Source organism: Cryptomeria japonica, chromosome 3, assembly GCF_030272615.1.
Source record: "Cryptomeria japonica chromosome 3, Sugi_1.0, whole genome shotgun sequence".
NCBI classification, from domain to species: Eukaryota; Viridiplantae; Streptophyta; class Pinopsida; order Cupressales; family Cupressaceae; genus Cryptomeria; species Cryptomeria japonica.
Genome location: NC_081407.1, coordinates 889,156,087 through 889,182,324, shown reverse-complemented (window position 1 = coordinate 889,182,324; position 26,238 = coordinate 889,156,087). Strand labels below are relative to the sequence as shown.

At 40.1% G+C, this 26,238-nt stretch overlaps 1 protein-coding gene across 3 annotated transcripts in view; it reads right to left on the bottom strand.

The window, feature by feature from the left end:
* LOC131059760 (uncharacterized) overlaps positions 1-26,238 on the bottom strand; it is a 115,089-nt gene that overhangs the window by 73,041 nt on the left and 15,810 nt on the right. The gene's annotated exons all lie outside the window — the stretch shown is intronic.

Below are 26,238 nucleotides of genomic sequence, written 5' to 3'. Positions count from 1 at the left end.
CAAGGTTCCTTTTTGCAATGGACGTGACTCAGTTAGCTGATGTGATTTGCCAGTAATCCAAGGGGACTTATGCACACTCGAAGAAGATTTATCAATGGGAGCTCTTTTTAGGATTTTTGGGTTTAAAATATGCAGAAAGTAAAAGGGAAGGGCTCAAGGAAGTCTATGCTAACTCTAAGAACAAGGAGACAATGATTTCTTGGGTGAAACCAAACCGCACTTTGTTTTGCCAATCTTCGTACAACTACACAAAGACGGTGCAATCTTCAAAGGTTGTGCAGGAGTTGTTCATACCACCAATGGACACCATCATAGAACGATATCCACCCAATGATTGAAGTTAAGTTTACACATAAAAAGGCTCAGACTAACCTTGCAAAGTTAGTAACAATCAGCTACTAACAAAAGGCATGAGCAAGGGCTTCACTGCAAACAATCCCATCAAATCCCCATTCATCTAACAACTGAAAGCAAATCTACTCTAAGTGAAGAGAGCGAGACCATGCAAGTTGCAAAACACAACAAGTATACACCATCAAATTGAACAATGTATTACACCACCAAATTGAACAATGTATTAAGCTACAGCTTCAGCAACTTATAGCAACAATCCAAAAAAGCAATCTCTCCCCCCTTTATATAGGCTTCATGCCTTGGCTACATGCAAAACCCTAATTAGGGTTTTGTTGACGTGTCTTTTAGGCAAATGCGAACACAAAATAAAATACCAAAAAAGTATCTTATCCTCTCTTGAACAAAATCTCTCAAATGTTGAAGATTAGCTTAAGGATCACTTGAGAAGACTCCAAGGTTCATGAATGTATGGTCACTAAGTGTGGATAAGCTCAATGGTTTGATGTGATTATACTGGAATCACAAGGGGACTTACGTTTGAATGCCTGAATGCTTGGATTGCTGGAATTTGATCATCTGATATTTCAGCCTTGTGATGCTTTTTGTCCTAAACTATCTTGAATTGAAAAAAGGGCAAAATATGAAGGGTTGAGAGAGTCTATTCTAAGACCTAGAATGTAAGAAGATAGATGAATTATTAGATGGAATCCTACTGGGCGAGGTCTCACCATCAACTTGAACAATTTGACACAAGCTCAGTGCAATCTTCTAAAGACATTTCAAAGATGTTCAAATCATTACCATCGAACATTGATCACCATTAAAGTTAATGCATAAACAATGGATGCATAACAATTTGAGGTTAAGCTCATATCATTCCAGTTGACCACACAAGGCAAACTTACAATCAGTAAGAGGCTAGTGGTATTGACTAAACGGATTCCACACAAATGCATTCAACAAATTCTTCAATTTCATCTAATCAACATGAAAGAAAATTGAGAAGTAAAGACCATGCAAGTTGTTGAAGTAACAAATCAAGTTCAACATAACTTCAATGAAATCAATTGCTCTTTAAAACAAGGTTTAGCAACAATCTTTGCCTTCTCCTAATCTAACTTCTATTGTAATTGCTATTCTATTCTCTATTCGCTATCTATTTTCTCTATTAGCTAACTATTGACCTTTACAAATGAAGAGCTTAAGCTTTATATTGAGACCTCATTTACAATGAACAGCCAAGATTAATTCTCCATCAATGGCCGAGATTTTACAATGATACCTTAATTAGGGTTTGTTACAACAAACTCTCCTTAGCCAATGAGAAAATTACATTTAGTGAATGTGAACCAATAGATATCGAGGGTAGGTACATCAGAGTTCGTGCATCCATGTATGAACTAGGTGCATTGCATCTAGACATGCTGAAGTGGACCTTTCTAACTGGAGGAATAGTGACTAGGACACCATCTGGGAGGCCACTTCAACTTGCACTTGTAGACTTGATTTATCATTATGAATGAATATTGAGCAATATCTCTTGATACTCAACATTATCCAATTTGCTCAATGAATGATGATGAGAAGCGGACTTTGATTAACTCTTCTAAAACTATCTGCTTCTTTAATTATGTATATTGTGTGATGACCTCGATTGTTCCTCCCTTGTTCTTGATACATTTGATGAATGGTGCACCTAGTTGAATGTAACTCTTCAATGTACTGACTTCGATTCTTGGATTCCCGAACGGAATACAAGATTGTAAAACATTCTCTCACCATGTAAGTTATCCTTCCTTTATGCTCTAGTGCCTTGAGGTAGTTGGATGATCTCTTCTTTGCAATCTGTGATATCCTCATGCTTCCATGACGTGGTGAGAGCCTTTGAAGATCTTGAGATCTTCCCTTGCTTGATTTCCTTGTGTTTGTTGATGAAGCCTTTTCTTTGAATCTGCATAGTGGTGTAGGTCTTGCAATCCTCCCCCTCTCATTTCTTCAAGGTGTTGCTTTGCATCATCTTCTTTGCATATCTGCAAAACAAAGCAAGCATAGTATCAAATACATAACATATGATCATCACACACATCCTATTTTAAATTGATCTCTCACTCTGATTTTATGTGATTTTTCACTAAATCTGGTCAAAAGAGGGGTGATATCAGTCAGTGAACTAGCTGTAGTTGAAGGGAGTTTGCTGTATAGGAGATGAATTCTTTTGCTTATAAGATGAATCTGGCTACTTAGTGGTGAAATTCGCTCCCCTTTATGACTGGATCTGCACCTTCAATGCCTAAATTCACTTTAATGTTGATTTCACTCCTGCATTAATAAAATTCGCTCATATGCTGATCAGATTTGCTAATGGTGTTGATTGGGTTCCTTGCCTTGCTGATGAAATTCGTTGTTGAAGGAAGAACTTGCTGTGAATTGGTGATTGAATGAATGCGTTGAGTTCTCCTATATAGGTGTCTTAATGAGGAGATGTGTCCTTTTAGGGTGAAGACGACTTGATCTTTGAGCAAATGTAATTGAATTTATTCCTTTGGGGCAGCTGACTTGAACATTTCAACCTCTCCTTTTGGAATTCGAATTTTAAATTGATTTTTGGCACCAAAATGTTTTGATCTTGAGGGATTCGCTCAAGATAGAGAACAAGGTACATGATTTCAAAAAATTCGCTCTCAAGCTTGGACAAGGTACATACCTTGGTAAAATTCGCTCTAAGGCTTGGGAAAGGTACATGCCTTGGAAAAATTCGCTCCACTAGATGATTAAGGTACATGACCTTGTGAAAAGTTCGCTCTAAGGTTGGGGCAAGGTACATGTCTTTATGAAAAAGTTCGCTCTCAATGAAGGGTAAGGCACGTGACCTAATGAAAAAGTTTGCTCTCAATCCTTAGCAAGGTACATGTCCTTGTGAAAAAGTTCGCTCTCAATCCTTAGCAAGGCACACGACCTTGTGAAAAAGTTCATTCTAAATGGTGAGTAAGGTATATGACTAAAATTCACTCCAAATGTGAAAATTCACTCCAAATGTGTGGTGAGGGACGGGCTTTTACCAATTTTACTAAAATTAAGGAGCAAGGTACATTGTCTTGGTGGAAGAATTTACTCCAAAAATGATGCAAGGGACAGATTCAAGACAAACTCGCTCTAATCTTGAGGCAAGGCACATGATCTAACCAAATTCGCTCTTGGTCTTGGACAAGGTACATGACATTAACAAAATTCGCTCCAAACTTGAAGTAAGATACATGAAGTTGGAGAAATTCACTCCAAAATTGAAGGTACATGAACTTGGAGAAATTCACTCCAAAATTGAAGTAAGGACCAAGCCTCAAGGTGCATTCACTCAATTTGGAGGGCAAGGTACATTGTTTTAATGAAAATTCGCTTCAAACTTGGAGCAAGGTACATGGTTTCAAATAGACTCTTTATTCACTTGTTCACTTGCCTCTATTTCATTCACTCAAACCTCAAGTCTTTCGGTCACTCCAATGCCAAATTATCCTTCAAAGAAGGCCTTAGGAAGAATTTCGCTCCAAATTAGGAGCAAGGGACAGGACATAAGAGGACACTATGCATTCAACCAAGGTTTACTTAGAAATATGATCAGATAACACAAAAAACCTAGGCATGATTCAAGGTGTTCTCCATCTACTTTCATGCTCACAAACGACTATCTTCACTCCACCCTAAGGAGACCAACCTGACCTGATGAACCCTCTGGCTACTTTACAAACTATATCCCTTCAATACAAAGATTAATAGCAAAGACACTAACAACTAAGCTAAGCTAACCAACCTAGAAAGCAAAAAGTGAGGGTCCCCATTTGCAGTGGGGGTCCCCATTTGCAATGGGGAGATGTGTGAATACCTCACAATAGGTTTTTCCCTAAAAGATTCCCCACACATGATGCAACAAGGTGGGAATCAACAATAAATGCCCATTATGCCCATATACAATTAATTTCAGCCTATTACAATTGGTATCCAAAATGCATTAAATGCACCACTCTTCACTAAATTTGCCCAACATGTGTTGAATATTCCTCCATGCAAAAAACACCACATAATGCCATAAATGCTCCATCATCTCCACGTCCGACAATTGCATGCAAAAGGGATCTGCCATAATGCCTTTAATGTGAGGGCTGCATGCAAAAGATGCTTCATTAATTCAACATGCGTTGACCCGGCTGCCACTTGGTCAAAGTATTCCAGCAATAAATATGTCACTATATCTCGGTCAAAAGATCCTCATCCAAAAATGGACGGCCATTATCTCGTTCATTAATGGCATGAGCAATGAATTTGACGATGACAACCTCTAGTTCTCCTACAGAAACACATGGCACACTTTCTATCCAAAACTCCACCAAAGCAATTTCTTCTTCACTCTTGGCTAAAAAACTCTCCCATTCTACTACCAATTCACGTGTCCTCCGCATAGTGCTGGAAAAGAAAGAAACATTTTCAAGGTGGGTCTTGGAAAATGATCCCACAAAGAAGAATTCATGCAACTGAACCCTTAGAAAATTCATCGATCACTTGCTTCGTGGAAGCACGCCCCAAATCAACCTCTCTAATTACATAATCATCTAGCGTGATTTCATTTATGTCCTTGTCCACTTCAAACTCTACCATATGTAAAGTTCTAGATCCAAACTCATTCCTTGTGACCTTGGAAAACTTCCGGGCAGCCTTCTTTTATGTTGGTTTATCCATTCGATTCAAAAGTTCTTCCAATTCCTATGCTAGATCCACTTCCATTTTTGGTTCTTTTCTCAATCTGTCTCTCAGCCAATCTAGAGCAGTTGTTGATTGATCCTGAATGTCCATATGCATCTGCTCCTGTGAAGCTTCCTCCATTTCTCCAAGGATTGTTTCTAAGAAACTATCATGGTGTGTTTCTTCTAGATGGGGAGAAAGTTCATGTCTTTGACTTCCTGGCTGAGTCAGCTTGTGTGCAGCATTGACACTAAGAACATCATGTGCAAGTGCGTTATTAGGAAATTTGCCTTGTGGTGGATTCAGTGGATTTTCTTGTGTGGACATTTCCACTTCTCGCATGTTGGAAAAACTGGTTGGGGATTGAGCTTCTTCCACCCTTGCTCTTTTCTGCGGTGGTTCTTCCTAGTGGGCTTCCTACTGAATAGCTAGTTGGATTTCTAGTTGAACATTTGGTTGGGCTTCCTTCCTTTTCTTTGTTCGAGGCCTCTTTCCTTCACTAGGTCCAGCCTTCCCCTACTGAATTTCGCCTTCCTCAACTTGGGCCTGTGACGATCCTTCTATGGTTTCGCTATGCAAATCCAGATTTCCCATTAACTTGTAGCTCAAGTGGATATTCCTTTCCTTCAATGCCTTGACATGCCGATTGATCCAATGCCTAGTGAACTTCAGAAACGGTCTAGCTAAAATATCTAGATCATCAACTTTAGGTTCTGACCAATTCAGAAGCTAGATAGACTGGTCCTTTACCTTCTCAAATTCAGGCTGCACTACGTTTGGATCCTCCTTCACTTGATCCGGCACTTGAACTATTTCACCAATCCTGATCATGTTAAGGGGTAGTCTGGAAAACATTTTCTTCCTGGCCTCAAGGTCATCCCTGGCACTAGCCCAAAAATCTTAGAGGTGAAACTTATGCACAAACTTCATTCCAGCTACCTTCCAAATTTTATGATATGGATCAGAGTAAGATTTGGACATGTAGAATGGTAACCAGTAGAATCCCAATTCCTCCACTGCCTTCTTAGCTGCTGCCAGATTCAGGCACAATTCCACATAATCACCCAGGACAATTGGGAACTCAATGGATAATTTTTTATTTTTTTTTGAATCTAGTCATATGCTATCAATTGTCTGATAAGCTCCAGCAAGACCAATTTGTTTAATGGATATCTTGGCAATTTATGTGGTTGGGAGGAGAAACCTTATGTCTTGATGTAAGTAAACTTTGGAAACTACAGGAACACGGCTCCAAACTTCTGCACCAATGCCCTGGCTTCTGGCGACACTCTCATATGAAGTTGATTTTGCATCAACCTGGTCAAGTACATAGTGAGAGTGTCATTCACCATTTTGAATGAACTAGTGCTATTCAAGTGCAACTAGGGATAACATTCATGGACCTTTAACTGCGTTGTTCCACATCCCATGGGCCCACTTCCTAGCAAGCCACAGAAGCCACCCATCCTTGCAAGCGAATAAATTACATATGAGCTCATGTAGAAGGATTAGGTCTTCCTTTCCTTAAAATTTTTCAACTGTTCGTGCACATAATGGCTAATCAACCTAGCTCGATCCACTAGTCCATTGGCATTCATGACTTCGCCGACGTAGAAGAACATCCAAGTCTCAAAATTGATGTCATGTGGACACCCCATAATCCTACTCAGCATCATCATTAAGTCCACATACTCTTGCTTGAAATCAAAAATAGTGAGTTGCTTGGGCATCTTGGATTGAGGCCTTGATTTCTACATCCAGTTCTTGTTGACTACTCCAGCACATCTGTCGGGACCTACATCATACAATGCTTCATCTCTATCCTTAGTCTTGTAGATCATGGAATGATGTTATGGGATTCCAAAGGTTTTCCCAAAAGCTTTCAAAGTTAAGTTGGCCAAAAGCTTGCCACCGTTTGTTGAAATAGTTCTTCTCTCCAAGTTGTAGTGTTTTGCACATTCCAAGATCAACTTTGGGCATTGGATAGATGGAGGGAAACCTGTTGCTGCAACAATTCCACTTTTAACAATCCTGGCAGGGATGGGTGATGGGTTATGTCCAACTATTCCAAACATCCTAATCCGAAAAGAAGCCAAACTGAAAGTCCCTAGATTTGTATTGCTGATTTCCTTCCATTTGGACACAATCTTAGACTCTAGAAGGAATCCTTTCATCTCATTTTTAATATGTGCCTGCTTGGAAATAGCCACTGCTTTGCTTGATTCTACCATTTCTCCACAATCAAAAACTTCTAAAAAGGAACAAGACATTTTTCAAGTTTGACTTTGCTGCTTCTCTCCAACTTTAGCTCTATCTAAATTCGCACGTGAGAAATGAATTGTGTTTGCATGTCTAAATAGAATTCCTTCGCCAACCTACTATGTTGGCGAAAGACCAACTTTCGCCATGCAAACGGGACTCACCTTCCTCTTCAACATGCCATGCAAACGGGACTCACCATTGTCATTGAGTTTCAAAATGGAATTTTCCATAAGTGCCTTGAGTTATGCATCATAACTTGGAATATTCTTTCTTTTTGTGTTGCCAACTCACCAACTTTCCATTTTGAATCGTGGAGGGATATTTGAAGGATTTACTTGAGCTTTTTTTGCTATACATCCACTTGGCGAGAAACCCTAGGGGAGAGAAAACTTCAGGAGAGAGAAAATTTTATCTAAGAAGAATTTTCTTGAAGTTTTGAATTTGCCTTGCCTTGGAGGAGATTTTTATCAATTTTCAACATCTATTTTTTAGGGATTTTTCAAATTTTGAGTTCCAAGGTCTAGGAGAGAGAAAATTCCCTCACGAATCCATATCTATCATAGATTTGAAATTTGGATGAATTTTTATGCCCGAAAATGAATTTTTCAAAAATTTTCCCAGGGGAGATTTTCTTATTCACTTCATCCTTGATTCCTTCCTTGCCTTTGAATTTTTTTACCTTCAATTCATCCTAGGCATGGAGTTCATGTTGTGAAGGAATTCTCCTTTGGAAGGAAATTATTTCCCTTCCTTGTTTTGGCGCCACTCCACACACTTGGGTGCTAGATTGCCATCATGGAGGAAATTTTCAAGTTTTTCAATTTTCCATAGCACCTTCCATTTGGCACCCTGTCTTGATCTTGGGCGCTATTTGACCTTCATGGAGGAATTTGACTTGCCTGCTTACCTTCCTTGGCACCCCTCATTTAGCGCCTGACTCTTGACTTGGGCACTGAATCACTTAGGTGGAGGAATTCATCATTTTGGCAACCTTCCATGACATCCTTACTTTGGCGCCCATCACCTGACTTGGGCACTAAATCACTAACTGGCAAGAAGGTGCGTCCCTTGGCAACCTTCCAGCGCCTCCCCAATTTGGCGCCCATTTGTGCACTTGGATGCTAGAAGACCCACTTGCAGGAAGGTGTGTTGTTTGATGTGCCTTCTAGTAACCCCTTCCTTGAGCGCTCTAGCTTCGCCTTGGGCGTCATTTCATGCACCTACTAGAAGGTGTGATTTTGATGTGCCTTCCAGTACCCCTTCCTTGAGCGCTCCAGCTTCTCCTTGGGAGCCATTTCATGCACTTGCAGGAAGGTGTGATTTTGATGTGCCTTCCACTACCCCCTTCCTTCAGCGCTCCAACTTCTCCTTGGGAGCCATTTCATGCACTTGCAGGAAGGTGTGATTTTAATGTGCCTTACAGTACCCCCTTCCTTGAGCGATCCAGCTTCTCCTTGGGCACCATTTCATGCACCTGCACGAAGGTGTTATTTTGATGTGCCTTCTAATACCCCCTTTCTTGAGTGCTCCAACTTCTCCTTGGGCGCCATTTCATGCACCTACAGGAAGGTGTTTTGTGGAGGAATTCTTCCAGCACATAAATTTGGCATCCCCATGTATTTGGATGCAATTCTCTTGTGATGGATTTTTACTTGGTGTTTCATCCAAACTTAGCCATTCTTCAACCATATTCAAGGTGCCCCATTTGGAATTGAAGTGATTTTGCGCCAAACTCACAAAATTTTCGATACTTTCCACTTCAGGAATGGGCGTCCATACCATTTTTTGATCATCTAGCCTGCTTTACGAATTTTCCAGATTTAGGAATGCTCAATCTTCAGTGCCTGCTTGTGAAGAGCCTGCCAAAATAGACTTTCCCAAAATAGAAAGTGATGCAGGAGCATCCTCGGTTCATGCCAATCTTGCATCAACCAAAAACATTTCATTTCTGTTTTGTTTTTTGTTTTGCAGTTTCAGCATTTCTCTCTATATTTCCCGGATTTGGCTCATCGGATCTCGAGGAGTTGGATTTTGCTTGAGGACTTGATCATCTACCTTATTCCCAAGCCGTGGAGCATTTGGATCCTTTTCTGGCAAATTATTGCTACCAGTTTCCGAGACAGTTTTCTGGTACCAGTTGTCTGGTTGTAATCTACCGGGCTCTACCGAATCCCTTTCGTAGCTTGCAGAGCCCTAAGCATTGATTCTGATGTTCCTTGGCGTGGCCAACCTTTCCCCGTAATCTACGCTTCATCCTTTGGATTTTTCGGAGGAATTTCTTTGGCAAAGGTCGACCTTGTTGTTTTTACACATTAGATCTTGTTCTTCGGCATTTGATCCTTTTTAGGTCGACCGGATCCCTTTGGAACGTATAATTGGGCATTAGAAGTTAGTTCAAGAAAGAGATAGACCATAGAAGATAGATCCTAAGATTCAGAGGTCCCAGTCTTGTTGATGTGTATTTTGTACACTATCAAACACAGAATAAAATACCTAAAGGTACCTTATCCTCTCTTGAGTAAAGCCTCCGAATGCTGAAGATGTCGCGAAAAGGATCAATCGGGATGACTTCAAGGTTCTTGTATGTAGGGTCTCTACGTGTGGATAAGCTCTCTGTGGTATGATGTGATTTGTTGGAATCACAAGGGGACTTACATTTGATGATTGAACGTCTGATCTGCTTTGAATATTGCTGGAACACAGGCTCTTACTAGCTTAGACTTGGAAAAAAAGGAAAAAAGATGAGGGCGAGGAAAGGATCTAATCCTAAGACTAAGAATGTAAGAACAATGAATGATCTTTGATGAAATTCTAACTAAGTCTTGTTTTGACATCACAGGAACATCTCCACAAGGTTAGTGCGATCTTCGAAGGAAAGCTTTATGATGTTCAAATCATCACTGCAGGCATAGACACCATCAGGTTGATGCATATCAATGAAGAAGCAACTATTGAAGTTAAGTTTAAGCTGAATGATTCCAGTTGACTACACAAGGCAAGTCTGCAATCAACAAACTGCTAGTAGTATGGATGTACGAATTCCACCATCAATCAAGCACATTTCTTCCACTCATCTAATAACATGAAATCAAATATGAGAAGTATAAAGACCATGCAAATTGTCGAATCGACCCATAAATTTCACCATTTCTTCAATGAAGTTACAAGTCTTTTACAACAACATCTTGGCAACAATCTTTGCCTTCTCTCTCTACTCTACTCTAATTGCTATTCTATCAACTAGCTAATCACCTTCTAACTACTCTCTATCTGTCTTCTAACTGCTTCCAACTATATTCTAACTCCCTATTGCCTTTACAAAATGAAGAGTCGGGGTTTATATAGTGCCCTCAATACAATTCGATGGCTTAGATCAATTCGAGATCAATGGCCAAGATTCAACAATGAAAACCCTAATTAGGGTTTGTTACAACCATTACATAACATTTAATGCTTGACCAATGATAAAATTGTATTGCTTGGACACATGTCCTCTCTAGAAAATTCCACCAATGGATAGCTGGGGTAGGTACATCGGAGTTTGTGACACCTTCCATGAGTTAGGTACATTGAATCTGGAAATGCTGAGGTGGACCACACTGACTGGAGAAGTGATGACTAGGATGCCACCTCGTCTGACACTTGTAACTTGGTAGATATTCAACTTGATGTTGTTGAGAAGCTAGCTTTAATTAATTCATCTGGAACTATCTGCTTCTTCAACGAACCCTTGTTCTAACTTCTTGTGTCCTTGATGTGCAGGATGATGATGTACCTCGCCTTGGAATGTTGGATTGGAAGAGGTCGCCCTTGATGACGTTAGTCCAAAGAAGGCCGTCCTTGTCGATGCTAGGCTGGAGGAGGTTGCCCTTGTCCTTGCTTGATCGTCCTTGGAGGAGACCATCCTTGATCTGGCTTGATTTTACAACTCCGGGATCTCCATTTGATGCCTACAAAAAATATTAAAGTTAGTCTTTTGAGCATCAAACCTCAAAGCACGAAATTTAAGACCTTTCAACGGTAAAACTTAAGATATTAATTTGAAAAAAGTCACGATAAATCAAGAACTACACATTTTCAAATTAATAATGAATGGAATTTGGATCTTCAAGACTTAGACTTTACAAAATTGCAATGGGATCATAATAAGTCTTGAATAAGAACTTCAAAAAATGATTCTTCATACCTTCCCTTTGAGTATTTAAGTACAAAACCTTGAAAAATGAAGGAAGAGGACCGGATTTTGTTGGGCAAGATTTATAGTCCTTCCTTGGATGAAGTACGCCTCCTCTAGTTTGAAAAAGAATAAACTCCACTAGCCTCTTCAAAAATCTGGAAATTATCCTCCAATCTAGCTGGAAATTCGCCTCTCCAATAGCTTTCAAGATGAATTTCGCCCTCCACTAGCTTCTCCACACTTAGTAGAAATTCGCTCCACTCCTCTGGATTTCGCTCCTCAAATTGCTCTCTAATTTCGCACTTGAAAGGATGATTGAATGACTTGAATTGTGAAACAACACCTCCAATATATAGAGCGCTCACCTTCTACATCTCTCCATAGGCCGACTTGGCAAAATAGGCCAAAAAATAAATAAATTTGCAAAAACAAGAGGCCGACCTAATAAAATAATAAAACATGATACCTCAAGCGCCCCATTTTCAATTTTAATTTAATAAAAATTAATTTTAAATGCCTTCACAATAAAAGTTCGATTTTTTTAAAGGCCTAAAATCAATTTATTAAATGCCAATTTAATTAATTTTTTCAAATATTTCGAAGTTGATGATTTTGGCATTTCATGCGATTTGGAGGATATTAACGCCCAAGTAGAAAATAGTGAATGCCAATAACTTCGCTCTGGTCCCTTGGAGAGGGACAAGAGCGCCTTTTCACTTTTGTCCTTAATCCTTCATTTTTTAATTGCCAATTCACGTTGTGGGGCTAGCAATGATCCCTTTCGTCCCTTCAGTGCATGTTCAACTCGTTTCTTGCAAGGCAAAATTGATGTTCTAGAGATTTTCGCCCTGGTCCTTCAGTGAGGGACAGGAGCACCTTTTGCATTTGGCCTAGGATCATCAAGTTTTTGGAGTCAAACCTTTGTTCATCATGATTTAGAAGACCTTTCCAATCTTGCTCAACTTTGCCTTAGCATAATCTCGGAGGGAAATTGTTGATTTTATAAAAATCGCCCTGGTCCTTTGGAGAGGGACAGGAGCGCCTTTTGCATCCATTGCACAAATTCTTGATCATATCAACCGCAAGACATTTTAAACATCATTTCAAATTCGCGCCTTGGCTTAGATTTGTCCAAACTTGGCGAGAAGGACTGGATATTAGGCTTTTCGCCCTGGTCCCTTGGAGAGGGGCAGGAGCGATTTTGCAAATCCAAGCTTATCCGTCCTTTGTTAGCCTTCCAAATTATATTCAATGGATAAATCATGTTTTCCTTGGTCTCTTCAAATCATAAAATTGTCTTGATCCTGCAAGAACAGTGCAAATTTGAAATTCAAGCTCCTGTCCTTCAGTGAGGGACAGGAGCGAATTTTGTCTTCTAGGTCAAAATGCTTCACTTTTCACCATGAAATGTCTTGGCTAAGGAAGATATCATCTTGTTACACGCCATGAATAAAAGTTCAAGTCTAAGAAAGGTCTAAAAATGTGTATATAAAGAAAATAGCTCTGGTCCCTTGGTGAGGGACAGGAGCGCTTTTACCTTTGTAGACAAAAACTCCATCGTTTCATTGTCTTTGATCAAGTCTGGATGCTCTATCATGCTCATTTCGTCCTTCACCATGCCTTTGATGTTTCAATCAGACCAAACAAGGTCAGGAATGACTCAAATAAGCCTTTTCGCCCTGGACCCTTGGTGAGGGACAGGAGCGTTTTGCCTTGGTCCCTTGGAGAGGGACAGGAGCGAAATTCGCTCTGGATCCTCAGTGAAGGACAGGAGCGGAATTTGACTTTTTGAACTCTCTATCAGGATAATTTTTATGGAATATAACATTTAAGTATAAGTGAAATACTTTAAGTTATATTCCATATATACTTTCAGGATGTTTGAGAGTGGTTTCAGACCTCCAGGAGTTATATTGCAAAATCGAGTTTTTTGAGGTTTTTCAGTTTCCAGACTTAGTCAAATTTCAGGATCAGGACTTTCAGACTTAGCCAAATTTTCAGGATCAGGACTTCACTCCAGCAGGACCTGCTATCCTATTGATCTCCCCGACAGCACTCAAAAATGCAAAAGCCAACTGACAAAACCCTAAAAGACCTAAAAAAAACAAACCCTAAAAAGCAAAAACAACAGGGGTCCCCATTTGCAATGGGGCGATGTGTGAAAACGTCACAGCAGGTCTGTAATCAAGCATGTTTTAGCAAGCCAGTGAGCCGATTATTGTAACCCGGTTGCTACTGGTTGATTGTAAACAGTTTTCATGATATAATTCATTCAATTTTGCATTGCCTCCATCATATCCTTGTGTTTCCGTTGTGTTTACTCTTGCTGACCGGCCCGGATTGATCTCTTTTAGGTCCCTCCTAACCAGTGACTACACCAAGTGGTATCAGAGTGAGCTTTCGTTCCGGAGATTGCATTGTCCTAAGAATTTTGTTGTAGGGTGGCGGATTGTGGATCCGACCTGCAGCTGCAGAAGACTGACGTGAAGATGGCAGGAAGAGGAAATATGAATGGTGGAGCGCGTGGGAATGCAAACCTTGTTGTGATAGAAATGTTGCGAGGAATTGCAGCCCGGTTGGAAGCCATTGAGACAGCCCAAAGAAGAGGCCGACATACTGAAGATGTAAGTGAAGATGAAGGAGAAGAAGCCCCGTTAGAACAAGTAAACCCACCGGCGATTGATCCGGATGAAGAGAGGGTTTTGACGGTTTTGAGTAGGGTGACTACTAAACCTCATTTTACCCCACCGGAATATGATGGAAAGTTGGATTTAGTTGAATTGATGGATTGGATCTCGGAGATGAAGAATATTTTGATTTTGAAAACACTGCAGAAGAAAGGAAGGTGAAATATGCCTATACTCGATTGAAAAGTCATGCATCTCTTTGGTGGGAACATTTGCAGGTTGATAGACAGAGAAGAGGTAAAGAGAAGATCAAGACGTGGGATCGGATGGTTGCTAAGTTGAAATCAAAATTTATGTCAGCTGATTATCAAGTGACTTTGTTCCAAAAGTTGCAGAATTTGAGACAGAAGGAATCTAGTGTGAAGGAGTACACCGAGGCATTTTACAGGTTGAATATCAGATCCAAACATGTTGATGATGAAGTTGAACAAGTTGCAAGATATTTGAATGAGTTGCGGGTATCTATACAAGATGAACTCAGTTTGATCAAGTTGCAGAGTGTTGAAGAAGCTTACCAGTATGCCCTAAAAGCAGAATACAAGCTAAACAAAAGACATGAGTAGAGGCAAAGAGGCAGAGGTGGAAGGTTTTCCAGAAGAAGATTTCAAGGAGGATGAGGCTATACCGGAGGAAGAGGAACCTGTACAGATCAGAACAAGGACAAGGAAGTGAGCAAAGAATGTAATTCATACCAGAAAGATGATAGAAATTTCTACCAGAGGAGAGAACCGGATAGCTACCGGAATGAGAATTTTGGAAAAGATGACAGAAAACAAGACAAGAGAGTGTTTAGAGGAACTTGCTATAAGTGTGGAGGAGAAGGACATCGTTCTTTCGAGTGTAAGAAGACAGAGAATACCCGAAGAACAGCAGTGGTGGAAGAAAACCCCACCGGATCAGCTAATAAACCGGAAGATGGAGAACTGCTGATGATGAGGGGAGCTTTGTGTCATACCGAGAGAGATGAAGAGACTTTGCAGAGGAAGAACTTGTTCAAGACCAGATGTAAGGTATCCGATAAGTGCTGTAAAATTGTCATTGATAGTGGTAGTTCAGATAATCTTGTTTTAGAAGAGATGGTGAATAAGTTGAATTTGGAAAGATTGAAACACCCTAAGCCTTATCAAATAGCATGGATTCATGATGATCATAAGTTGTTAGTAAGTGAGCAATGTTTGGTGAAATTGGAAATTGGGAATTATCATGATGAAGTCTTATGTGATATTATGCCTCTGGATATTTGTCACCTTTTGTTGGGTAGACCTTGGCAGTTTGATAGACAGGCAATACATGATGGGAGGAAGAATACATACATTATTGTGGCCAATGGGATGAAGCAAACCTTGTTGCCCTTGGAGGAACCTTTGAAGAGTGAAGTCTGTACGAATGCTAGAATCTATATTCCTGGATGGATTGAGACATGAGAATGTGTATTTTGCCCTAGTTCCTAAGAAGACTGAGAATCCGGAGCATGAAGAAGAACAAACGGAAGAGATAAAAGATTTGCTGACAAAATATGCAGACATCATTTCAGATAATGTACCTGATGGATTACCACCTATGAGAAGTATCAATCATTGCATGGACCTGGTTCCCGGAGCTAGTTTGCCTAGCAAAGCCACACACCGGATGACATCAACAAAGGATGAAGAGTTGAATAGACAAGTGCAGGAGTTGTTGAAAAAAGGTTTGATCAGAGAAAGTCTGAGCCCGTGTGCAGTACCGACAGTATTAGCACCTAAGAAGAATGGAGAATGGAGGATGTGTACCAATTCCAGAGCAATAAACAAGATCACAGTGAAATATCGGTTTCCTTTGCCTAGGATGGATGACATAATGGACTGTTTGAGCGAAGCCAAGTACTTTACAAAATTAGACTTGAAGAGTGGATATCATCAGATCAAGATTAGAGAAGGAGATGAGTGGAAGACAGCATTCAAGACAAATGAAGGACTCAATGAATGGTTGGTGATGCCTTTTGGGTTAACTAATGCAATGAGTACTTTCATGAGGCTGATGAATGAGGTATTGAGGAAATTCTTGGATAAGTTTGTTATTGTATATTTGGATGACATTCTGATTTTCAATAAGACAAAAGAGGAGCATTTGTTGCATTTGAGACAAGTTTTGCAGAGGTTGAGAGAAGAAAAGTTGTTGATAAAACTTAAGAAGTGTACTTTCATGAAGGATGAGTTAGTCTATTTGGGATTTGCGATATCTAAGGATGGTTTGAAGATGGACCATGAGAAAGTAAAAGCAATTGTTGAATGGCCTACACCGGAAAGCATTGGAGAGGTAAGATCATTTCATAGATTTGCTAGTTTCTACCGGAAGTTCATCAAAAATTTCAGCTCAGTTTGTAACCCTATGCCTGAGACAATGAGGGGAGATCGGAAGAATTTCAAGTGGACCACCGGAGCAAACAAAAGTTTTGAACTGTTGAAGCGGGAAGTGACAGAGCAGCCTGTGTTAGCTTTACCGGATTTCAATAAAGTACTTCAAGTGGATTGTGATGCAAGTGGAACAGCAATAGGAGCAGTCTTGAGTCAAAAAGGGAGAGCAGTAGCTTATTTCAATGAGAAATTGAATGATGCCCAAAGGAGATATTCAGTGTATGATCAAGAATTTTATGCCATAGTTCAAGCCTTGAAGAAGTGAAGACATTACATGTTGCCTAAGGAGTTTGTGTTGCATACGGATCATCAAGCTTTGCAATATTTGAACAGTCAATGTAAGTTGAATCGGAGACATATGAGATGGGTAGATTTTTGCAGAGTTACACCTTTATGTTGAAACATAGAAGTGAGAAATCTAACAAAGTTGTTGATGCATTGAGTAGGAGAAGGAATTTGCTGACAGAGATGAGAGTAACAGTATTAAGATTTGAGGAGTTGAAGACCTTGTATGATGATGACCCAGATTTTGCAGAACCTTGGAAAGCATGTAGAGAACTGGTTATGGCAGATAGGAGCAAGTGGTTGGATTACTTCATTCAGGATGGGATGTTATTCAAAAGAAGTCAGTTATGTATACCTTAGAGTTCTATCAAGGAGAATCTAATAAAGGAGAAACATAGTGGAGGATTAGTCGAACACTTTGGTGTTGATAAAACAGTAGCAGTGGTGATTGAGCATTACTTTTGGCCCCAGACTCATAAGGATGTTAGGAAATATGTGCAAAGTTGTAGAATTTGTCAAGTTGCAAAGTGGTAGTAGTCAGAATGTGGGATTGTATAAACCTTTGACAGTACCGGAAAGACCTTGGGAGGATATAAGCATGGATTTCATACTTGGATTGCCTAAAACGTAGAGAGAGAATGATTCTGTATTTGTGGTAGTGGATAGATTCTCGAAGATGGCTCATTTCATACCTTGTAAGAAGACATCAGATGCATTACATGTAGCAAACCTATTTTTCAAGGAAGTAGTGAGATTGCATAGATTACCTAAGAGCATAGTTTCAGACAGAGACACTAAGTTTGTTGTTTATTTTTGGAGAACACTTTGGAAGAAGATGAAGACAAATTTGAAGTTCAGATCTACTTTTCACCCACAAACTGATGGACAGACAGAAGTAGTTAACCGGACCTTGGGAAATTTGTTAAGATGTTTAGTTGGAGACAAAACCGGAAGTTGGGATTTAATTCTTGCACAAGTAGAGTTTGCCTACAATAATTCAGTAAACAAGAGCACCGGAAGGACACCTTTTGAAAGTGTTACCGAAACACATCCTAGAGGTATATCAGAATTAAGAGATATTAAGTGTGAAGACCGGGGAAGTTCAAAAGCAGAAGAATTTGCAGATCACATGAAGGACTTACATATTCAAGTTAAGCAACATTTGAAGGACATGAACTGCAAGTATAAGGAGAAAGCAGATGAGAAGAGGAGACATAAAGAATTTGAAGTTGGCGATGAAGTGATGGTGTATCTGAGGAAAAATAGATTCCTGGTTGGAACTTATAACAAGTTGCAGATGAGAAAGTTTGGACCTTGCAAGATTTTGAGAAAGTTCGGTTCTGGAAATGCATATGAAGTGGAGTTACCGAATAGACTAAGTATTTCACCTGTATTTAACATTGCAAATCTTCATCAATATCATGAACCAGAATTTAGTGAGGACAGTATTGCAGACTTGGAGAAACAGTTGCCCCGGAAGGAACCGGATCAGATTAAAGACATTTTGGACAGTAGGATTGGGCGTAGTACCCGGAACAGTCAGTATAAGGAGTATCTTGTGAAGTGGAAAGGCAGACCAGTTGAAGATTCATCTTGGATTTCTTAGGCAGAGGTAGACCGCCTTGGTTTTCCTCTGACCCCATGTTGACGTGTATTTTGTACACCATCATACACAAAATAAAATACCTAAAGGCATCTTATCCTCTCTTGAATAAAGTCTCTAACTGCTAAAGATTCGCATGAAGGATCAGTTAGGATGACTCCAATGTTCTGGTTAGTAGGGTCTCTACATGTGGACAAGCTCGCCGTGGTATGATGTGATTTGCTGTATCCTCAAGGGGTCTTACGCTTCCGAAAGCCTAAAATTTTACTAAACTAAGAAGCTTTTCAAAAAATAACAAAAGGATAGGGTTTTGAAAGAAGTTTAATCTAGTCTAACCCTAAGAATGACTTCGTGTGAACAAGACTTGGCAAGATTCAACCAACTTCAATTTCGCCATAAGATAACAACTCAATTGAAATTGATGCGATCTTCTAAGGTAACAAAATGATTTTCAATGCATCAAAGATCAAAGACACTACCACAAAGGTACATATCCAAGACACAATAATGATTGAAGGTTAAGTGATTCAAAGTATTCTCCAGTCGACCACGCAAGGCGTTCCTACAATCAGCAAGAAGCTAGTGGTTTGGATTACGAATCCCACCAAAGATCAAGTCTCACACTATGTCATTCAAATTAACACACTACTTTGATTGAGTATGATTCAAGTAAATTGAACAACCATGAAGATAACCAAGAAATTACAACAAAACACCATAACTTCAATATTTCATTGATTTCCAAGTCATCATGTACAACAATTGCTTGAATTCCCTTTCCTCAAAACTCAATCTTGCTACAAAAATAAAATTGCTTCTAACTCTAATCTCTCTAATCTCTTAACTATCTTTATTCTCTCTCACATCTATTCTATTACAAATGAAATGAAAAATGAGGGTATAAATAGCATCCTCAATTACAATGAAAGGTCCAGATTGAAAGTAGATCAACGGTCAAGATCATGACACCTAAACCCTAATTAGGGTTTGTTACAAATGGCCTCCTTTTTACTGAACAATATTAAATGCATAGCCAAATATTAAATTTGGCACAAAAACCTAGGAGACATAAACCAATGACAATTAAGATGCCATGTCATCTATAACAACCTCTCATCTAGAATCTTATTCCCTTTCCAATTCTCTTTTTTAGCATATGTAATGAATCTTGATACGATTCCTTCGATCTCTGCAATTGGAATCTCGGGAAGATTCTTCATACTTTCTTCCAAGTGGATGACCTGATCGAATGCATCTAGAAGAGCTGCGTCCCATGAAGATTCAAGTTCCTTTGTTCTTTCAATCAGGAGCATGGTGGCAAACATTTGATCATATTGCTCGTCCGTAACATTAGCGTCCTTGCAAAAGATGACCTTGATTCTATCCTCTAATTCCTGCATATCCACATCTGTCTCGACCTCGATCCTCCTGCCAAGAATGGTACGAAGTACCTCAAATACTCTGTCCTGGATAGGATTGATCACCTCCTCAACTTGGCCACATTTAGTACTGATGTCCTCGAAGAGAACACTCTTCATATGGAGTAAGGTTGACCACTGAAGCAAACTGTGAGGTCCTCCATCCATGATCTTTTCTTGTGCTAAGACCTTCCTTGATGTGTGTCTAATTACTTTCAAGACAGGAATGATAACATCTTTGGTATGGGCAAATGCGGCTACTGTTATCATCAAATTGTGGATTATCTCAAGAACCTGGATAGCTTGATGAATAATCTTCATCATCCTTGTTACAAACTCTATGGCAACTGTATGAGATTTATCCATCCAAGTACTTGTACGCTAGACCATATTCCTGAATCTTTCTGCCTCATTGATTGATTGAAGTGGAAGTGCCTGCACTGGTGATCTAGCTGGATCCTGACGTCCTAAAGGTTCATTGAGATGACTGAAATATGTCCTCCATGCACCGACCTCTCTCTCAAGCTTTCTATTCTTCTCCATCTCTTCTCTAAGCTTGTCTTTCAATGCTTCAAATGAATCGGTGGCATCATCCAACGTCTGCTCAGCTGTGGATGGTCCTAGCTCAAAAGTTTGTATATCATATTCCTCTGCTAGAATCTCACCTTCATATTTGTCTACTGCCGGTGTAGCTATCTGCAGTTTTCTGGATCCAGTCTCATCTCGAATCATCTTGGACATCATGGTAGCCTTCCTCTTCTCTGTTACTTCGTGTGAGCGTCCAACAAGGCTCTCTAAATCAATTGCATTGTCCTCGTCCTCTACTACGATCACCTTGGTTAATCTTTCCTTCAACCAATCTGGGATAGCTGATCGTGTCTCTTGAACTTGAATTTCCTTATGTACTACTTCTTCTTGCCTGGGAGGAGATGTTATTTCATTGTCTTCATCTTCATCTAACTCATAATCTTGGAGAGATCCATCAGGTGACCCTTGCGGTGCCTGTCCTCCCTCCTGCCTGTCGTTCTGTACCATCGACTCCATGGATTCTTCCACTTGAAGTGTCCTCTTCTCTGGTCTAGAAGAAGTACCGGATGATCGATCTCTGTTAGCCTCTTGTTTCTTTTTGGAAGATTCTCTTTTTCCAGGTCTCTCTTTCCTCTTCGAACCTCTTGGATGGAGATTACCCTCACTGGCACATCGAAGGTTACCTTCACCTGAATTTCTAGGATTAGGATTGCCTTCACTTACACTAGCTCCACCTTCGGTTGGTTTCTCTTCCAAAGTGAAAGTCATAGCTATGCCTTGCTCTCTCAACTTTTGATGTTGTACGTCAACCCATCTGCGAGTACAAGACAAAACTGGAGCCATTAAAGCATCTAAATCCACGACTTCAGGCTCATTCCAATCCAACCTTATTGTTTTGCTTTCTCGATCATAGGATGACTGGATATGTCTGCCACTGTCCTGTGCTTGATCGGCCACTCTGTAAATCTTGCATTTCCTGATGAAATCCAAAGGCAATCTAGAATGCATCTTTCGTTTCACTTCAAGATCATCTAAGAGATTCATCATAAAATCTTCTATTTGGTACTCATGCTTAAATTTCCTACCGACTGTCTCCTCTAAATGTCCATGTGGATCAAAGCTTTCTCTCAAAGCAAAAGATGAAAAAGAATACAAGGCTAACTCCTTCTCTGCGTCATCCATAGCTAAAGCATTAGGACATACCTCAACTGAATTGCCCAAAATGATAGGTACTGGAACTCCATTCCCATGTCTATGTCTGAATGCCTTCGCATATGCTGCCAACTGTCTTGTTACTTCAAGTAACACAATTCTGTCTGTCGGATATCTCAGCAACATGTATGGAGGTAAAGGACATCCATGAACTCTGATATAAGTAAACTTCGGAAATTGGATAAACCAAGCACCGTACCTCTTCACCAATTCTTGTGCATCCTGAGATAATCTGTTGTGAATCCCACCTTGCAACGTCCTTGTGATGTTCATCATGAAGGTATCATTAACTAGCTTGTAGCTGCTCCCTGGCGGATGATGCAAGTAGGCATAGGAATCACAAGCTCTGACCTCGCCGGGTCCTCTTCCAATCACTCCTCTATGAGGTAGTCCTGCGTACTCAAAACTCCTGATCAATGCATAGATGACGTATGAACTCATGTGGAAGGACTTGGTAGCCTTGAGTCTCCTCAACTGTACGTCCAGGCAATGGCTAATCATCCTAGCCCAATGTATCGTACCCTTTCCCTGAACAATCACCTGGATGAAGTAGAACATCCACTTTTCAAAGTAAAAAGCCTGAGGGGCTCCTGTGACTCGGTTGAACATTGTAATCAAATCTCTGTACTCCTCCTGGAAATCAATCCTATGTGGTGTGTTCGGTACCTTGCTTAGACGGGGACGGCTCTTGAGTAACCAGTTCTTATTAATTATGCTTAGACAAGCATCTGGATCATCTTCGTACATTGACCTGGCTCCTTCTATGCTCTTGTATATCATGTCCCTGTGTTCTGGAAGATGGAAAGCTTCACTTATAGCTTCCTCTGAAAGGTACGCCAAAGTGTTTCCCTCATTGGACACGATCGTTCTGGACTGAGGATCATAATGACGAGCACACTCGATCATCAACTCATGGCACTGAACAGCTGGAGGAAAGCCGGCCGCCTTAATGATGCCACTCTCAATTATTCTCCGAGCGACAGGTGATGGCTTGCCAATGTAAGGGACCTCTCAAAATTTCTTCGTGCTAAAGTTACCCAAGTTGGTATCTCCAATGTTGCTCCACTTCGACACGATCTTGGTCTCCACTTCTTCAGTCTTTTGATCTTCTTTCATAAGAGCTGAACGACTGGTGGATGCTCCCGCCTTCGGGGTCGCCATACCTACACAACATTTCATAATGAGAAACTAGATCTTGCAATAAATAACATAGATTAGAGAATAAATTTTAGGAAACCTCATGATAAGTCTTAGAGTTATCATTTCCTAAAAAAAAACGATTGAGCTAGGAATTCAAAATTCAAAATTCAAAATTTAGGCCATGACGATCAAAACTTAAAATTAAAACAAAAAAAACCATATCGCCATACCTCACTAGAGAACTAACTCTAGAATGCAAAATGAATAAAATCGCCTAGGCAAAATTGATATTAGACAATCTTCAACGTGATCTCTCCTTCAAAATAGCAACTTCGCCACCTTTGATATGTCCTTGATGTGATCTCCAATGCCTTGGACAAGCTTGCACAAAATGAAGCTTTAGGTTCGCACCACCTTTGATTGATGTTCACGTCTTCCTTTGATGAAATTCGCACCACCTTTGAATATAAATTCGCACTTCCAAATACAACTCGCACTTCTCCTTCAAGATCGCATGTAAGAGATGATAAATGATGATGTGAAAATGACAATTCCCACCTCCCTTTATAGCGCTCACCTCATATTCACCTTAAGGCCGACTTGGTAATTAATAAGGCAATTTAAAACAATTTTTAAATAAAATAGAAGGCCGACTTTGATAAAATAAGCCAAATCCAAGCGCTCCATTTTAATTTTTTAAATTAATTAATAATTAATTATTAAATACCTTTATTTTTAAATTAATAAATTCGATTTTTTGACAAGGCAAAATAATAATTAATTAAAGATCAAGCGCAAATTTTAAATGCCATTTTTTAATTAAATTTTCAAATTATCGAATTTTCTAGCATTTAAATAAATTCAAAAATGTTTTGAGCGCCAAAATTTGGAGAGTGGAAAATTACAAACCTCATCGCCCTGGTCCCTGATTGAGGGACAGGAGCGATCCATCATCTTGGTCTTGATTCTTGCATTTTTTACGTTCAAAGTCTTCATCTCCACGTTGAACTTGGCACTTTCGCTTGGGATTTCGAGCTAAAGTGTCTTGCTTGTGTGAACTAGTGCCCTTTATGACCATTATCGCCCTGGTCCCTTGGAGAGGGACAGGAGCGATCTAGATGTTTTCTCCATTTCAAGCTCAAATTAGTAACATTTTAACGTCCACCTCCTTCGTATCACCTTCCAAATGATGTTTTAAACCTTGTGCAACTTTGCTTCAACGTGATCTTTAAAGGATAACAAGTGTTTTGGCAAATATCGCCTTGGTCCCTTGGGGAGGGACAGGAGCGATCCTTATGTCCTGGCTCAAATTGGCAAACTTTTGATCTTTGTTTCTTGTTCATTGCCTCTTAAAGGACGTCCTTGATCTTATGTGAACTTGCTTTGACATGCATTTGAAGGAAAATGAAGGATCCTATGCAAATCGCCCTGGTCCCTTAGAGAGGGACAGGAGCGATATAGCCTCTTTGTTCGATTTGATGATCTTTTAACGTTTGAAGCCTTTGTATATCATCTCCTAATCATGCCTTGGACCTTTTACCACCTTGTAAAATCTGGACTTAACATGATTTTTGAGAGATTTGGCCAATATGATGAACATCGCTCTGGTCCCTTGGAGAGGGACAGGAGCGAACTTTAAGATTTTAGGTTTGTCCTTGCTTCCATCAACTTGCCATCGCTTTCATAATGTGAGATGAAGTCCCTTGATCCTTCTTAATCACTTGATACTTGTCTAACTTTTGAAAATCTAGGCCTTTATGAGAATTTCACTCTGGTCCCTTCCTGAGGGACAGGAGCGAACTAGGTGTCTTGGTGCAATTCTTTCAATGTTGCGACCTTTGATGCTTTGTGCTTGATTGAGACGCTTTGAAATGCTCTTGCCACCATGTATCCGAACTTGGAGTGCCTTGAACTTGAAGAAAAGGCAACATACTCATTACATCGCCCTGGTCCCTTGGAGAGGGACAGGAGCGATCTTGCTCTTGTGGGCTTCATCTCGCCTTGTCACCTTCAAAATTTATCTTCAACGGATTCGTAATGTACCTTTCCACTCATCCATGCCTTGGAATCCATTGTAACTTGGCAAGAAATTTGTCTAAGACAAAAATCGCTCTGGTCCCTGCCTGAGGGACAGGGGCGAACTTGGGCATTTGGGTCCCTTGTTGACATTTCACAATCTTCAATTTGTCTTCAACGGGTTCAACTCACCTCCTTTCTTGCCTTCAAACTTAAAACTTGCTTAATTTTCGCCTAGAACATGCCCTATGAAGGACTTCGCTCTGGTCCCTTGGAGAGGGACGGGAGCTACAATGGTTTTCGCCCTGGTCCCTGACTGAGGGACAGGAGCGATTTTGGCATTTTAGTTCATTCTCCTTCATAACGTCATTTAAAGTTATATTCATTTGATAAAACATATCTCCTTGGACCTCTTCAAATCATCAAGTCGTTAAAATCCTGCAAGGACAAAGCAATATTTGATTTTAAGCTCCGGTCCTTCACTGAGGGACAGGAGCGATTTTCTTCCCTGAGGCATTTCCGTGCTCGTGAAATTCTTCAATTTATATTCAACGGAAAGATCACGCCTTTCTCTATCACTTCCATTTCGAAATTCATCTTGACCTTGCAGAGACAGTGACATTTTTGAAAACGAGCTCCGGTCCTTCACTGAGGGACAGGAGCGATTTTGCTCCTACAGGCCAAAATATCAAGATTTCACAAATTTAATCACTTCACAAGGCAAAAACAAATCATTTCCAATGCCCGGGATCAAATATCAAAAAGGTCAAAATTTGGTCAAAATTACTCAATTGGACAAAATTCACATTTCATCATCAACACTTAGACAAATTTAAGACTCTGCACTCAAAATGTCAATTGAAAATAGACCATTCTGGCGAATTCATTTCATTCAAAATTTGCATCCTACAAAAGGAAGCTCAAAAGCTCTCAAGACTGACTGGACTCTGGTCTGAAAAGATCGAAAAGGAAACCCTAAGGCTTGACCCTAAATCCAGACAACTGACAAACTACCAAAACCCTAAAAAGCAAAGCGAAAGGCAAGCAAAAACGAGCAAAAAGAGGGGGTCCCCATTTTAAATGGGGCGATGTGTGAAATGGTCACAACACCCCAGCAAAGTGAGAGACTCACCTTTTTTTCAACAACCCCGGATGTCTGATGCAAGAGCATCCTCGATTCATGGCAATCTTGCATCAACCAAAAATATTTCATTTCTTTTTTGCTTTTTGTTTTGCAATTTCAGCATTTCTTTCTGTATTTCCCAGATTTGGCTCACCGGATCTCGAGGAGTTGGATTTTGCTTGAGGACTTGATCATCTACCTTATTCCCAAGTCATGAAGCATTTGGATCCTCTTCCGGCAAGTTATCGCTACCGGTTTCCCAGACAGTTTTCTAGTACCGGTTGCCTGGCTGTAATCTATCGGGATCTA